Genomic DNA, 5,519 nt, shown 5'->3' with positions numbered 1-5,519 from the left:
CTCGGAGTCTCTGCCAGCCACATCCCCAGCGGCCTCAGATGCGCTTCTGGGCTCCGTTCCCTCCCTCCCTCCAGGACGGTGCGGTCCACCAGCTACTCTGTGAGCAAAGGTTCCCAGCTCGGGACTCAAGCAACAAGGAGGTGGACCAGCCAGGATGGAGTCAAAGCAGGGAGGGTGGGGCGTGGAAGGATCTAGAAGAACCTCTTGGAGCCAGCTGTAGAGGGCCTTCAATGCCAGGGGGCGGGCCTAAGGGCCATCGAGAGTTTAGGTGAGAGTTTGGATCGACCAGCCCACAATGGCACCCCTCTGGGCCTGGGCCTGTGTCGGGTACTGTGGACCCAGATGTGGGCCCTGCCCTCGAAGGGAACATTGCACCGCGGCAGGAAAACTGAGGTCTTTGTGTGCTCCTTTCTGTGACAGGAAAGACTAGGGTTACTCTGGGTAATCAGGGAGGGCTTCCTGGAAGAGGGCACCCTGAACAGATCAGGACGAAGGCACCACGAGAGGGTGAGCAGTGAGAGTAGGGGGCGGGCTGGACTGGAGGGGCTGCGGTAACAGCAGAGGGCAGTTAGCCTGGCACCGTGGCGACCTCTCCCTGTGTTCCTTCCTTATTTTCTCAGCAACCCCTCCAGGCAGCTGTTACTTATACCGTCTGCAGGGGAGGGCGTGGGGCTCCAGGAGGCCAGGTGGCCTGCTGGGAAGAGGCAGAGCTGGGATGCCAGTGCGAGCTCACCCGCCGGGGCCTCCCACTCAGCCTGGAAGTGGCGCAGACGCCAGCTGGCGGATGGCTGACCCTCACCCAGGGGGCTCAGACGTGGCCCAGAGAGCACTGGGGAGCCACTGGGGATTTTAGCCGGAAGACAGACGAGAACAGACTCAGATTTCTTTTTTTAATATTTATCTTTGAGAGACAGGGAGACACAGAATCCGAAGCAGCCTCCAGGCTCTGAGCTGTCAACCCAGAGCCGGACGCGGGGCTCGAACTCACGCACCGCGAGATCGTGACCTGAGCCGAAGTCGGACGCTTCACCGACTGAGCCACCCAGGCGCCCCCAGACTCAGATTCCTAAAGGTTATCCTGGCAGGAGAGGCCGGATCAGTTTGTGGCGGAAAGCTCTGGAAAGGGCGTCCTGAAGTCCTCTGAGCTGTTCAGAGTGAGGGCGGGGCCGGGCCCACCTGCCCCCCCACCCCCCACCCCCAGGCACAGCCCCCACCTGAGCGGGCACTCGTGGTGGCTGGGGGAGGGGACTGCCAGCCCCGGTCCGATCCTGACAATGAGGTAATTACGTCTTGAGCTTTGCTTTAAAAGCCTTAATGGATTTTTTTCCACTCCATAAAGCCGCCCTGCGGTCTAGCCCTGATCCCTCAGATCCGGGAATAAGACTCATGTGCTCCCTGCCCCCCAGCCCAGGCCCCTTGGCTGTGCTGCGGGCCAGGAGGAGGGAGCCCACAGGGTGAGGCCTGAGCGCCGTCGGCCCTCTGCCCCTCCAAGCGTGTGACAGTGCCCTAGCTGTGTCCCTGCGTGCCAGCACTCTGCCTCTGTACACAGGAGCACACCCAGTGCTCATGACAGCCTGCCGTGTGGGATGGAGCCTGCTGTCACCATCACATTCCTGGGGGGAGAAACTGAGGCACAGGTGCCTGTGGGCTCCCCCACTGTATCAAACTGCCTCTCACCTCTCAGGAGGTACGTACTCCTGGCCTGGGAGCCTCACCCCTACACCCAGCACTGAGGCTTGCACACCTCTGGTGACGGGGCGCTCACCACCATTGTTCAGAGTCCCTGTGATGCGGCTGCTCTGACCATCCACCACGCGGGTGCAGGACGTCACAGCTGACAGTGGCCTCTCCTCTGTGTCCCTGCCCTGCCCCATGCGGTGCCAGGGGGCTTGGGGACACCGAGTCAAGAGTCGCACCAGCCGTCCCCGAGGGCCCCTCCTCCCCTCAGGGTCATCCCTCACCTGTCCAAGGGGGGCTGAGAAGTGACATGCTGGGGCCACGCGGTGGCTGGACAGCTCTGCCCCAGCGCCCCGTCTCTCCCCAGTTCCCGCCCTCCCCCTACGCCTCCGGCCCACACGCCGTGCCAGGAGGTCACGGTGACAACAGCAGCAGGGGCCTGGCCTGCCTTCGGCAGCTCGCACACGCGGACTGTACAGAACACACCTACTGATGCCATTTTACCACTGAGGATACCGAGACCCAGAGAGTCTGAGATACTTGCCCGAGGCCACACAGCCCCCCAGATGAGGGACACCCAGATAACCCGGCGTTCCCGGTTCCAACTCCTTTCTCCGCAGGGCCAGGACCCCTCCTCCTAGCTCCTACTGCCAGGGCAGCTGTTTCCTAGAAAGGGCCCGGAGGCTCTGCACAGGTCTTGAGCCCTGTGGGGACCCCTCTGTCCCCTGAGTACTTACAGTCAGGAGGCTCCTGGCTTCCGCCCTGGAGTCTAGCAGCAAATGGGTCTGGGGGAGAGGAAGCTCAGGGTTCCGCGCTCCGTCCTCGGCACGCGGCTTGGGCAGGTGGCTCCCCACACGCCTGTGGTCTGTGAGCAGCTGAGAGCTGTGATCTCCTGCACACCTACTGTGCGCGGAGCGCCGGGAGCAGCCTTTTCCCGCCCTGCATCCCGAAGACTCCTCCCAGCAGTCCAGTGAGGAGGTGACGTCCCACGTCACCGAGGAGGAAGCGCTCCTCCAGGCCCCCCTGTGACCGGGGCCCGCAGAGGGAGGGAAATCGGAGCCGAGGCAGGGTCTGCCTTCTTCCGGCACGACTGGAGTCGGCTGGAGGAGTGAGAGTTGCACACCACTTGTCGAGAGTAATTTTGACTTTGTGTCTGAGTGGTGGCCAAGCTCTAGCTTAGAAAGTGCAGAGTCGACTCAGTCACCAGCACTTAACGCCAGCTGCCGTGGCATTAGCCCCGTGCCCGCCTCCCGGTCAGGCCACCCCGGATCCGGACCCGTGGCGTTTGTAAGCAGAGAGCGCCTGGGCTGGGTGTGGACCAGCTATGGGGGCCGCAGAGCCCACAGGCCTGCTGGGGGGAGGAAGATAGAGACAGCCCTGCACAGAGATGCCAGGCTGCGAACACCCTGCTTCCCCAGGACACAGACCCGCCCGTGTGGCCCCTGCTCACTCCTGGGATCCCTTCTTGAGCCTGAGCCCAGTCTCTGTTACTAGAAGCACCGGTCATAGAGTTGGATCTAGGTTTAAATCATGGCCCTGCATGACTTTGGGTAAGTGGCTCCATTTCTCTGAGACTCAGTTTTACTTATCTGTAAAATGGGCTGGTGATGCACTCTTTCAGAGCTGCACTGAGGATTATAAGAGAGAGAACTTGCAAAGTGTTCAGGATGGTGGCCTGTCAACAGCTGGTGCTCTGCCCCTGACCCCCCACCCCCACCTGCCACTCCTGGAGCCCATTTCCTTCAGGTGGTTCTGTTGACCCCTCCTCAGTGAGGCTGCCACCTTTCACTCCCTCATAAGCCTTCTTGCATTTGCACACCATGCTCAAGGGAATGCTGGTAATGGACTTGATAGGAAATCTTGAATCCACTCCTCTGAGTTCCCATTTTGTTCTTTTAAGAGATTTAAACAATACTATAGGTCCTTTTCATTTCTGTATAAATAGTAGGATCAGCCTCTCCATCTCACACACACACACACACACACACACACACACACACACACACACACAACTGCTGGTATTTTGATTGGGATAGCATTCAACGTGCCGATCAATTTGGGTAGAATTAAAAGCTTGACAATATTGAGCCTCCTCATCCATGAACATGGTATCTCTCTCCATTTTAAAACATTTTATTTGGTTTCTCTTAATAAAGTTCTGATTTTTCCATGGGGGTGTCTTGTACATCTTTCATTATTTATTCTTGGGTGCTTTGGTTTTGATATCATTGCAAATGACTTATTAAAATTTCATTTCTGGGGCACCTGGGTGGCTCAGTCAGTTAAGTGTCTGCCTTCGGCTCAGGTCATGATCTCACAGTTCGTGAGTTCGAGCCCCGCATCGGGCTCTGTGCTGTCCATACAGAGCTCACTTCGGATACCCTGTCCTCCCCTCTCTCTGTCCCCTACCCCATTGCCTTCTCCCTCTCTCTCAAAAAATTTCATTTCCTAATTATTTGTGAATGGCATATGGAAACACAGTTGCTTTGAGCATATTGACCTTGTATCCGGCAATCTTGCTAAGCTGACCTGTTCTAACATTATCTGTACAATCTTTTGGATCGTCTCTCACCTATATATGCTGACAGTTTCATATTTTTTTCTTCCAGTCCTTGTACTTTTCCTTTTTCTTGCCTTATTGTATTGGCTAAAATCTTAATGTTGAACAGACTCAGTGATGCTGGGTACCCTTGACTTGTGCCAGACCTCAGGGGCAAGTTTTCAATCCTTCATCATGAAGTATGTTTGCTAACGATTTTGTAGATACTTTGATCAGATTAGAGAAGTTTCATCTACTCATAAACCCCCGAGCGTTTTGTAAAAATTATGAACGAGTGCTGAATTTTATCACACGCAATTTGTATATTGGGTAAACGTATCATCATGTGTTATATTCCTCTGATGTAAATTCTGCTGACTGCCTGTCCAATGTCAAATCAGTCTTGTATTCCTGGAGTAAACCCAATCTTGATGTATTGTTCTTTGTATAGATAGCTAGAATCTACTTTGCTAATATTTTATTTAAGATTTTTATGTCTTTAACTTTAGGCCGTTAATTGGCTGTTCACTTTTCTTTTGTATTAGTTACTTACTGCTGCGGAACAAATCGTGCCCAAATATCCTGGCTTAGAGCAGTAATCTTATCTGTAACGGATTTTGTGGGTTGGTCAGGAACTCAGACAAGGCGTGGCAAGGACTTATGTGTCGGTTTTACGATGTCTGGATCCTCGGCTGGAAGACTAGAAGGTTAGGATGGGACGGGAATCACAGGAGATCCGAGACACCCAGTAGTTGATGCTCACTGCTGGCTGAGGACCTGGCTCGGGCTTCCTCACAGCATGGTGGCTGGATACAAAAGCACGTGTCCCAAGAGGGAGGGAGGGAAAAAGAGACAGAGAGAGGCAGAGAGGCACACTGTAAATTGTTTACCCTTTGGTAGACCAGCCTGGGAAATCACATAACAGCACTTCTGCAGCTCTCCGTTGGTCAGGGAAGCCCCCAGAGTGAGAATGTCCATCCCCTTGTAAGAGGAGCTTGGGGAATGGGGTAAACATATTGGTGTGTTGCCTTTGGGAAATGCATTCTACCCCCTTTTCTTGTAATATCGCCTTTGGATTTAAGTGTGAACGTTCTGCTCTGCCTCCTCTGCCTCCAGAACAGGTAGAGAAAAATTCCCACTTTTTTTATTCCATGAGTAAGTTGTATCTGATTGTTATTTCTTCCTTGTGTGTTTGGAAGAATTCATCAGGGAGGCCATCTGGCCTGAAGATTCTTTGTGGGAAGTTTTAAGTTACTGATTACTTTTTAAAATAAATATAGGACTATTCAAATTTTCTATTTCC

This window comes from Crocuta crocuta, unplaced genomic scaffold (assembly GCF_008692635.1).
Source record: "Crocuta crocuta isolate KB4526 unplaced genomic scaffold, BGI_CrCroc_1.0 scaffold143, whole genome shotgun sequence".
Taxonomy (NCBI): domain Eukaryota; kingdom Metazoa; phylum Chordata; class Mammalia; order Carnivora; family Hyaenidae; genus Crocuta; species Crocuta crocuta.
Note: the sequence above shows the minus strand (reverse complement) of the source record.